This window comes from Sorex araneus, chromosome X, assembly GCF_027595985.1.
Source record: "Sorex araneus isolate mSorAra2 chromosome X, mSorAra2.pri, whole genome shotgun sequence".
In the NCBI taxonomy this organism is placed as follows: Eukaryota; Metazoa; Chordata; class Mammalia; order Eulipotyphla; family Soricidae; genus Sorex; species Sorex araneus.
Window position 1 is genome coordinate 133,371,158 of NC_073313.1, and position 12,706 is coordinate 133,383,863.

The window sequence follows — 12,706 nt, forward strand, 5'->3', positions numbered from 1 at the left end:
GGCTGTTTTCCTCAAGGGTCTCTTTCTTGTTCGTCTCCACCGTCCGGACGAATCTCTCCAGTATCTATCTCGGCTCATGTTGGTCTCTGGAAAATATACAAACATGTCCTTTGCCCCCAAGTTAGTAACGGGTCTGAACCATTCCATTTGTTGGTAACGGGGTCCTTCCAAAGGGCCTCAGGTATAGGTTGTTGCCCAGGGGAACTTTTCCAAAATTTATCTAATGCTGAAAGTCCATCCTGGTCCAAATTAAAAATATTCAAAATTAAAAGAGCATGATTTAGCAAATTATGTGGCATAGGCTTGTAATTCACCACCATTTCCTCCTTTGTTTCTTTTTAATTTTTGCAACATAATTTTTAGAGAACGATTAGCACGCTCGACAATTACTTGTCCTTGAGGATTGTAAGGAATACCAGTCAAAAATGTCACAAAATTTTGTAAATGCTTTATTAAGATAACCAAGACCATTATCTGTTTTAAATTGATGTGGTATTCCATAAAAGGCAAATTGAGTTAAACAATGGCATGCAACATCTTTAAATGTTTCTCCTGTTTGTAGAGTAGCAAAAATAAGTCCTGAATAAGTATCAACAGACACATGAATATATTTAAGATTGCCAAAAGAGCTCTCATGCATAACGTCCATTTGCCATAGTTCATTTGGCAAAAGTCCTCTAGGATTGATTCCAAGATGAGGAAGAGGAAGGTGAGGTGCACAAGCTGGACATGTTTTAACAATTTGTCTAGCAGCCTTACAGGTGATACCAAACTGTCATTGAAGGGCTCTTGAATTTTGATGATGAATAGCATGAGAGGAAACAGGAGTTAAAACTGGGTGAAGCCGGATTGCTTGATCTGTTTTTTCATTTCCCAATGCTAGAGGGCCAGGTAATTTGGAATGTGACCTCAAATGGCCAATGAAAATAGGATGTTGTCTAGCTTGGATGTATAACTGTAGCCTTAAGAATAATATCCCTATAATAATCTCCCTATAGGAGAAGGAGAACCATGATTTAGAATGCCAGTCTCCAAAGCACCTAAGGCTTTGGCTACGTACTGACTATCAATATAGATGTTAAGTTTTTGATTATATTCCTTAATAACTTCTAAAACAGCATGCAGTTCAACAACCTGTGCAGCTCCTTGTTTCGTTGGAAAGACATAAGTGTCACCATCAATGGTGTATGCAGCATAGCCATCAGAGCAGCCACCAGTAAAAACAGTTAAAGCTTGAGGCAAAGGATTGTGAACAAATACCTTTGGCAAAATATAAGAGGTTCGTAATGAGAAATGAAGCAACTTATCAGCAGGATAGTGATTATCAATAATTCCAGCAAAAGACAAAAATGCTAGCGCCCATGTCTCCACAAATAGCCAATCAACTTCCTGTTTTGTATAAGGAACAAAAATTGTATTAGGATATTTACCAAAAAGTTATTGACTTCTACTCCTGCTTGGATTGACTCAAATTAGTACTAGGAACACTGAAAGCAAATCGCTTACTATCAGCTTCAGTCGAAAAAAAAATATAAAAGCAAGTTTTTAATGGCAGTGAAGCTGGGTAAGTCAAATTGCAGAGTAATAATTATCAATTTCTCCAGAAAAAAGACAAAAAGTACTAGAGTGCATGATTCCAAACTGTAGGAAAATACGGATAAAAGAGGGTTAAAATGCTCACAACATGCATATATTTAAGTTACTCACATATTCCTTCAAACTTTGCCCACTTCATCACTCCCAGTGGACTACATTCTGTAGTTTATTTATGAAATGACTTTAAGCTCCATTGTAAGTTTTCTTCAGTACAGAACTCAAATAGCTATATATGCAGGTTAAGCCTGTATTGTTAGGCAAACCTTGAAATTAACAATATAGAGAAAAGGAACAAAGTTTTGGATTGTTTATGTTTATCTTAATATGAAGGTCAAATATTCCTTCTACTTTTCTGTTTTATTTCCAATTTTCTTTCATAATTCTTAAAACAAAACATTCTTGCCAAAATACTTTAAATTTTAATTAATATTTTTCCACAAATACATCTCTGGTTTTTGGAATATATTCCTACAAAAGGCATCCAAAAACTTTTAACTCTTAGATATTAACTTATTAACTTCAAAACTGAAATCAGTAAAGTTGTGAGTTATCACCATTCTCAGCTCTAGTTGGGCTGAGAAAAGGTGGAGGGGGGGGCGGCGCGCAGCTGCCTCTGTTCAGCTGCAAACTAAAGCCAAAAAGGCGGTTTTCATTCTTTGGATTTAAAATGACTCACATTTTTTCCTTCAGCAAGAAGACTTGAAGCTGGTCTGAAATGCCAGCAGGGAAACCTGTTGTCTTTAAAACTTTTACAAGGGCTCAATGCTGTAACTTCAGATTATCAGGCAGACACCAGAGATTAACCCATTATAACCTTTTTTTTTTTGCTAACTAAATGTTACCCAAAGTTTCAGAGATCAAATAAAACACTAATAGGATATATTTTGCAACCAATTTGATAAGTTTAGCTGTTTTTAGGTACCGCAATTACTTCAATACACATTTTAACAATCCAAAAGAGATGCAAACAAATACACATATTGGTGTAAGAAAACACCAGAACTGCCAATGTTTATGGAAACATAAAAAAATACTTTAGTGGCTTCTGTGCCTCTGTTGTTTTATAAAGTGGCCTAATCTTAATCTTTCATTACAATTGGCTGAGGCTTATAATAAAGACTTGCATACTTTGAACTCTAATTTTACTTTAGTTTCAGGCTCTAATTCGGCAGCTTCTTTCTAGATAATACAGATTCTGAAGCTCATAAGAATTTCAACTGCTAATATCCATCAGTAAGAAATTTTAGATTGGGCACTTAAATTTTTCTGTAGGCTTAGTATCCTGCTGAGAAATCTTTGTTTAAACCTGGTCAACAAGTCCCAAAACACCTAGACTTTTTAAAGTGTAGAGTTGCATGTCACTCTGACCTCTTGTGAAAATGCTTCTTGTCCAGGTTTAAGGATTTCTACTTCTGATTTTAACCTAACTCTAATGTTTGAGTACTCAACACAGACAGACAGACAGACAAAAATACAACAAACATCACATAGACATGTACACATATATACTTCATCGATCGATCTGACCCTTCAGGAATGGCAGGGAGAAAACTGATGGGCTGAGAAAGGAGGGGGCACTCCCCAGGGCAAAAATTAACCCTGTCGGCAGATTGGGATTGCCTCAGTTTCTCAGCCTAACCAGACTGTTCCCTGCTTTCTAACTGGGTCAAAGCAGAGCTCTTAATAACTAAAAGCCGGCAAAATAATTGATGACAAAGTTGTTGTAAACGTAAAGTGGTCAGATGTTACCGTTATTGACTTTAACTTTAGTTCTTAATTATCTCAAAAGATAAGATTTTTACACCAGACACTATTAAAAATTTCACAGCACTAACATGCTTCCAGACACGCACACAGAAAGCCATTAAATGTATCAAATTTTTAAATAGCAGCCCAAGCAAACACACAAACTAATTTTATTCTTGCACTGTTTTACAAAGCTTCTAATTTTTAACTAGGAAGACACTTTCTCAGCCCATTGCTGTCAGGCCAAGGTTTTCCAATTGTTCCCATAAGTGGGGACTAACATCTCCAGAGTCGTGCTGAGAGACCCCCCAGCAGGCTCTGGTTTGCTTAATTGCTCTCCTTTCCCCCCCCCCCCGCTTTTCTATCTCCTCTTGATTTTCACCAGGCATAAGTTCAGTTTGCACAGACTTAGAATTTTCAGTAGGAAACTTTACAGAAGCACACGTTCTCTCAGAAAGAGAAGGAGAATATACCGAATTAGGCAAGACCTCTCGTGACTGTAGCTCCGGGACAGAAGAAAGACTAATATTATCCATTATAAATCGCCAAAGCGCAAAAGTATCTACAGGCGTCTCAGCTGGACCACAATTATTATAATACTGCTGCATCTCATGCCCTACTTGTCTCCATGTCATTTCATTCAAAATAACCCTCCTTAGGAAACCAAGAACAACTTTCCTCACATGCTCAAGAAATGCTTCTATCTGCTTCTCCTGCATTTTCAAGCCTTTTGCTGTGAACATTATCTGCAAAGCTTGCGCGGAAAGCTGCTGGTGGCTAGAAGCTTGCCCCATTTTACTCCCTATGTATTTACAACAATACCCCAGAACTCCAGAAATTCCTTTGAATTTCTTTTATTTACTTAAGACGCGTCTCTTCTTGCTGGGGACTCTGCATTGACTCCCTCGTTCTCTGGTCCCTGTGTTCGGGCGCCACTTGCGAGGCCAACTTGAACCTCGGCCAGAGAGAGGGAATGAGAGTTGAGTGGGCTAGGGAGGACTGCATGCAATATGCGGCATACAGCGAGTTTATTGAAATCCAAGCGGGTTTATATAGTCTTAGTTTAGCAATGATCAGCAGGTTACATAAGTGGCATAAACATTATTAATCAAGCGGTGCAGGCAACTTTATTTTTGTCAATATTACTTGTTTTTCGGTTCCTTCTCCCAGCCTTGAGAAACATGGGAAAGCAGATGTGGCCTTGAGCATGGCCATGGCAGACGCGAGCCAATCCTCCCTTCAGCCTCCTCTGAGTCCAGCTGCTAGAGCATGGTGGCCCTTCAACTTTTCTCACGAGGCAGGTCGCCAGAGCATGGTGGCCCTTCGACCCCCTTTCCAGGCTGGCCGCCAGAGCATGGTGGCCCCCTTGGCCGCCTGTCAAGGTCGGCTGTCAGGGGATGACTTGCCCTCATGCCAAGTTTCTCCATACTTATTCCCGTTTACAGGAACTAAGGTAGGGAATGCCTAGGGTTTACAGGAACTAAGGTAGGGAGTGCCTAGGCCCCCTCCTCACCCAATCCCTGTTTACAGGGACAGAGGCAGGGGGTGCCCAGGCCCGTCCCCAACATGCCTTGCGTGTGGCTGACACGAGTATGATAACTGAATATGAAACTCAGAGCACCACCAGGAGTTACCCCTGAGCACTGTCTGGTGTGGAATTTAAATTAAAAATGATACAGGAATGAAATTAAAGAATAATATGAGAATATTTATATATGAGAACAATAATATGTAGCAATAATACATGTGAATGTATGAAAATAATAATGTTATAAATAGTATGGGGAAAAGTTTACGTACATATTTATTAAAATAAAGACTAAATAAAAGACTAAGATAATTTTTATATACCAATTTGCCATCTGTATTTCTGCTCTGGATAAGTGTTTATTCAGATATGTCCTTTTTACTTGTTTATATTAAGTTCTCCAAGTTTTCTGTGCATCTTGGTATTAACCCTTTATAATATGTATAATATGAAAGTAGCACTGTAGTACTGTCGTCCGGTTGTTCATCGAGTTACTCGAGTGGGCACCAGTAACATCTCCATTGTGAGACTTGTTACTGTTTTTGGCATATCGAATATGCCACAGGTAGCTTGCCAGGTTCACTGTGTGGGCGGGATACCAGCAGTAGCTTGCCGGGCTTTCGGCGAGGGACGGAGGGATCGAACCCGAGTCAGCAAGGCAAATGCCGTACCCACTGTGCTATTTTTTTTCTATTCAGTAGACTATATATTTTTCTGTTTATATTTTCTTTCAACTTTAGAAATACTTTTCAATTTCATGTAACCCTAATTTTTTACTTTTAAACCCTTGCTGGTTATTTTTAAGTGGCTTCAAAATGAAACTCTCTCCATATATATGTATATATATATATATATATATACATGCATACACAACTATATATGTATATACATGTGTACATATGCATATACATATGTAGTTCTACACAACATTATTTCACATGTAGATAGATAGATATATACATAAATGTGTATATATAATCTATGTACTTTATGGTTTGGGGTCTAACATCTAGGTGTTAATACCATACACACACACACTCACATATGGTATACTGAGTCATAGAGTAGTTCAACTTTATTTTTTATGTGCTTCTGTCCACTTAACACAGACCTATTTGTTGAAGATACCCTTTTTTTCACCTATGTTCTTAGATAATTGCCATAAATTAAACATTGAATAATGAGTGGGTTTGCTTCTTTGTTTTATATTCTACTCCATGGAGCTACATGTTTATGTTCATAGCAATACTATATGGTTTTAACGCTTTAATATAGTATATTTTTAAATCAGGTGAAAGATGCCTCCATTTTTCTTTTTTTCCCTAGAAATGCCACACTAATTAAAAGACTAATAAATAGCATTTTTACATAAATCTCAGTATTTCAGTTTTATTTTGCTAAAAACGTAGATGAAATTTTGATTGGAATCAAATTAAATGTGTGTAGTTCTGGAGCGATAGCACAGCAGGTAGGGCCTTGCACACGGCCGACCTGGGTTTGACTCCTCCGTCCCTCTCGGAGAGCCGGGCAAACTACTGAGAGTATCCCACCCGTACGGCAGAGCCTGGCAAGCTACCCATGGCATATACGATACGCCAAAATCAGTAACAACAAATCTCACAATGGAGATGTTACTGGTGCTTGCTCGAGCAAATTGATGAACAGCTGGACAGCAGTGCTACAGTGCTACAATATTTTAAAGGAGTGATATCTGTACATGCTATGAAAGAAAATAAGAATTTAGTTATTGTAAGGTATGAGTAGATGTTTTGGAGAAATACGATGAAGTTTAGAGTAAAAAGAAGTGCAGTTCACTTTCAGCAGTTTTTAAGTGTTTTATAACTTTTCCTAATACCTACTTAGAAATATATATATGACATATATATAACAGTGCTAGAGTGCAGTTCGTTCTGTATAATAGAAAATTTTAAGTTGATAATTACTGTCCATAGAATGTTTTTTCATTTATTTATGGTATATTCTGTATAAGAGCATATCGTGGGGCCAGCTCAATAGTACACTGGGTATGGCGTTTGCCTTGCACGCGGCCGACCCGAGTTCAATCTCTGGCATCCCATATGGTCTGCCAAGTAACACCAGGAGTAATTCCTTATTGCAGAGCCAGGAGTAAACCTTGAGCATAGCTGGGTGTGACCCAAAAAGCCAAAAAAAAAAATAGAATATTGTAGTTTTACTTTACAGAAAATTTTACCTCCAGTTTTTCAAAGTTTTTATTTTTGACACAATTATAAGTTATTGTTTCATTATTTTTTATCTAATTTATTTTTTGCAGAAAGGAATGCAATATATTTTAATATATTGATTTTGTAATTTCTTAGACTAAGAACGATAACAGTAAATTAAATAACAGTGGTCATAGTATATGGCCTTCTCTAATTCCTGACATTTAAGATAAACTTTCAATTTTTGAGAGCTGAGTATTTTATTCTTGTGGGTTTGAGGAATATAGGTTTTAAATAGTTATATATGCTCCTCTACACTAAATTTCTTGGCTCTTAAATATATATTGTTAGAACTTTATAAATACTTTTATATGTCTATTTTCACGGTTGTATTATGAAATCATTTTTATTATAACATCCCAAAATTTAAAATATTTCATGAAATTATTTTCACCCTAAGCATATACCATTGCTTTTGCAAGTGTTGTTTTTGTTGATTTTTCAAATATTATACTTTATATTTGTTATAAATTGAATTGCAAAATGTTTTCTCTTCAGTTTGTTTTTAATTGTAGCGTATGTATATATCTATATGCAATAATTTTAGTTTTGCATCAAACCTTAGCTATCTTTCTCAGGAGTTTATCATGTACAAACAAATCTTGTATATCTTATACTATGCCAAAGACTGTAAACATAAGTTCAAAGACAGAGTTACCTCTTGAGATTTGTCTTCAGGGTTGTTTCAAAGATCCATTCATGAAAAAATATATTTAAAATTATGACTCCTTTATCATTCAGAAAATAATTTTCTTTTGTCTATCAATCAAGTTAAAAAGATAACATTACAAATCCAAAAGATGCTTTAAACTGAACTTTGTATAATCATGTACTTCATGCTCCTATCATGAAATTTTGAAAAATTTGTAAAAAAGTTACCACACGTGGAGCTCCCATTTAATAGTCCTATCAGAAATAAAATGGGATTTATTTTTTAAATTGACATAATTCTAGTAACATTGTGCAGATTCCAAGAACTATATATCAATAGCTCTCTTTTGTGAATACCAACAAAATTCTAGCTCTCGTCCATAACAGTGCTATTGATTGACCTTGTTTTTCATTTGGTAAAAAGATTTTCCTTTATCCATTTTATTGGCCTTTTTCCTTTGTCATTTATAGATTGCTCCAATCAATATATATGCATTTATTTTTGAGTTTCCAATTTTATGCCATTAATCACTGTTTACTAATGCCAATACCACAACATTTTAATGATTGTCATTTTTTAAATATGCTTTGAGTGATGTGATGACTTCAGTTTTTTCTTCTCTTTTGTTTATTCAAATAGTAACCAGGCTTCACCCTACTTGGCTTCTGAAGTCGGTATGGTATGGTATACTTTAATCATTTTGAGGAAAAGATTCTAGCTCTTTGAGATTCTTTGTGATGAGGTATACATATTAATAATGTTGGCACCACTCCTTTAAAAACTATAATTTAAATTTTGTTAGGGATAGCATAAAATTGTTTATTTTGTTAAATGATAATTCTGACTATATTATTTTTACCCATACATAAATATAGGGTACTTTAATTTAAAAAATTAAAAAACATAATTCACATAAAATGATTACAACTGTGCTAATGTTTATGGGTCCAATATACAAAGTTACTGTATCTCATTATCACCAAAATGCCCATGACCCTCCAATACTGATTCTATATTACTCTTTTCTAGTATATCTTTTTCTGCAATCCCCTATTGCTTAATTAAAACTTTAATATTTATTGAAAGAAATTAGGATTTACCTAATTTTAATTCAATAATTATAAATTTATTTTGTTATTTTAGGGATCAATTATGTTACAATAAGTATTTATTTTTATGTTTTTTTGGCTTTGGGGGTTGTAACTCTCAGTACTCAGGGGTTATTCCTGGTTCTCAACATAGGTATCCCTTCTGACAGAGCTCTGGGACCCTATAGGATGCCAAGGATCGAAATTATGTTGGTCGTGTACAAGGCAAACACTCTACCTGCTGTACTATCGCTTCAACCTTTCTTCCCCATTTTTAATCTTTTTTTTTTTGCTTTTTGGGTCACACCTGGCATTGCACAGGGGTTACTCTTGGCTCTGCACTCAGGAATTAATCCTGGCAATGCTTAGAGGACCATATGGGATGCTGGGAATCAAACCTGGGTCAGCCACGTGCAAGGCAAACTCCCTACCCACTGTACTACCACTCCAGGCCCTCCTTTTTTTTTGCTTTTTCGGTCACACCCAGCGATGCTCAGGGGTCACTCCTAGCTCTGCACTCAGGAATTACCCCTGGCTGTGCTCAGGGGACCATGTGGGATGCTGGGTATCGAACCTGGGTCGGCTGCGTGCAAGGCAAATGCCCTACCCGCTGTGCTATCACTCCAGCCTCCAGCCCCCCCATTTTTAATGTTTTTAAAAATATTTATTTTTTATTGAGCAACTGTGATATCCACAATTAGAAAGTTGTTCAAGATTGTTTTTCAGCCATGCAATGTTCCAATACCCATCCCTCCACCAGTGTACATTTGCCACAACCAATGACACCGCCAGTTTCCCACGCACCACACCTCCCACCCCCAGCCTGCTGTCTCTATACTCTAACAGTTACTTTTTCTCTCTCTCTGTCTCTCTTTCTCTCTCTTCTCTCTTTCTCTCTGCGTTATGGTTTGCAATTCAGATATTGAGAATTATCTAAATATCCCAATTATGTTCCCCCCCAGCAACAGAGGCAGGCTTCCGACCATGGACCAATACTCCTGGCCCATATTTCTACTGCTCTTGGGTATTAGTCTCATAATATGTTTTTTAATTTTTAATGTATAATAAGTACAATCATATTATGGCAGTCCCTCTCCTTTTGATTCATTTCACTCAGCATAATACTCCCCTTGACCATTCATTTATAACCAAATTTCATGACTTCAGTTTCCCTAACAGCTGCATAGTATTCCATTGTGTAGATATATCATTGTTTCTTTATCCAGTAGTAAGTTCTAGGGCACTTGGGTTGTTTTTAGATGCTGGTTATTCTGAATAGTGCTGTAATGAACATAGAAGTGCAGATGGTATTCTTGTTGTTTGTTTTTGCACCCCCGGGGTATATTCCTGGAAGTGAAATTACAGAGTCATATGGAAGCTCAATTTCTAGTTTTTTGAGGAATGCCCATTTTTTTTAATAAAGGCTGCACCAGTTGTCATTCCCACCAACAATGAATAAGGGTCCCTTTCTCCCTTCATCCATGCCAACACATTTTGTCCTTGTTCTTTTTGATTTTTGCTAGTTCTGTGGTGTGAGATGATATCTCATTGCTGTTTTCACTTTTCATCTCCCCATGCTTAGTGATGCAGAGCATTTACCACGTGCCTTTTTGCCTTTTGCATTTCTTCTTTGGGGAGTTTCTGTTCATTTACTTTCTGCATTTCTTAATGGGGTTTAATGTTTTTCTTGTAAAGATACTGAGAGTATCTCGCCCACATGGCAGAGCCATGGCATATTTGAAATGCCAAAAACAGTAATAAAAAGTCTCACAAAGAAGACGTTACTGGTGCCTGCTTGAGCAAATAAATGAGCAACGGGATAACAGGGATGACAATGATACAGTGAAAGTGCCTTTTATATTGCTTCAGCCATTTCTAATGCAAATTTTGAAAGTATTTCCAACATTATGCTGGCTGATTCTCTGAAAGTTGGTAAAATATCTCTACAGTGTTTTTCATATCTTCATTTTTCTTGATCATATTTCTGCCTTTTCCTTCACAAAGGATTCCATCCTCTACATAATTTTTGTGATTGTTTTGTTAGATTCCAATAGCCATATCTTCAATATGGAGATTATTGACCAGGAAGTGATCCATAATTATCTCTCTAGACTTTAAGATACTAATTTATTTTATGTGTTATTATACATTTACTAGCAAAGTCTTTCACAATCTTTTGTACCAATTAATGTGTTTTTGTAAACAATTACATGATGCCATTTGATTTGATAGGTCACCGTTTTGCAGTATTATAATAAAAAGTACTATTAGGATTTTGTTTCAAATTTTTCCTTCAATAATGTTGCACATATGATTCATATAATAGTTATCATGGTAACTGGTGTTTTATTTGTCCATTTAAAGGTTTTAATTATGCCTCATAAAAATTTGTTGTGAATTTTTAAATCATAATTTTTCCTCATTTTTATTTTGCTTTTTGTGGCAAAAACATTTATTGATTAGAATTAAAAATTTAATTTCTAATTTAACTGGGATTTCACAGACTGGAAGGAAATATTCATTGACCACTTATCTGACAAGGGGTTAATTAACTATATATGCTATATGAGCATATATATCACTCATAGAACTTCAGAAAAATATGACCAACCTCATGTAACAAGTAGGAAGTAATGATGAAGAATTTTTCAAATAAAACTTACAGATGACTCAAATTTATATCAAAATGATCTTCATCATTGATCATTAGGTATCACTTTCATATCACTGTCATCCAGTTCTTCATCAATTTGCTTGAGTGGGTGCCAGTAATGTCTCCATTCATCCTAGCCCTGAGATTTTAGCAGTCTCTCTTTACTTGTCCTTCCCAATGGTGCCGCACTGGAGGCTCTTTCAGGGTCAGGGTAATGAGACTCATCATTGTTACTGTTTTTGGAATATCGAATATGCCATGGGGAGCTTGCCAGGTTCTGCCGTGCAGACAGGATACTCTCAGTAGCTTGCCAGGTTCTCTGAGAGGGAGAACTAGACAATAAGAGGTCACGCAGCCACAATTGCTGCCACGAGGTTCCGGGAGCTTTGTTTTATTGTCTCTGGATCTTGGCCATTGATGGAATTATATGGTGCCAGTGACAGTTTGTGAGTGTGACTGCCTCGCAACTGGAAAATGGGGGACCTGGTTGGAGGAGGCCCAATCCCGATCCGAGCAGGCTCGGAGATCTAAGCCCCGGGTACCACAGCTGGGTTTCTCTGCCGGTTCCTTCCATCCGAGCGTGTGGAGGGTGGCCTTGAGCATAGCTGTGACTGGGTTCCGGAGGTCTTCAGCTTCCAGGGTTCTGATCGGAGCAGGGAGGGAAACTCAACCCACCCCCCTTCAAGGGGCTTCGGTGAAGACAGCCAGGAGTGGGGGCAGGAGACTCTGATACCATTAGGTAAAGGAAAATGAAGAAATAACAGTACTTATATATCATTTCATAGTTGTGAGACTGTCACATATCAGAAAGAAAAAAACTGGTTTGGGCATAGATGTGGGCGGAAAGGGGCCCTCATTAAGTGCTATTGGAATTATAGATTTGTCCAATCTTTTTGGAAAACAATATGGACACTTCACAGTTAGGAATCGAGCTTTCATATAACCCAGCTATTTCTGTTCTTGGCATCTATCCTCATGACTCCAAAATGTATTCCTAAACAATATTTGCCCCAATATGCTCATTGTGGCACTATTCATAATAACCCAAATCAGGAAACAAACCTAATGTCTATGAACATATGACTGGATAAAAATGCCAGGATACATATACACAATGTAATACTAATTAGCTATGAGAAGAGATGAAGCCATGCCATTTGCCCTATGTGGATAGATCTGGAGGGTATCACACATAGTAAA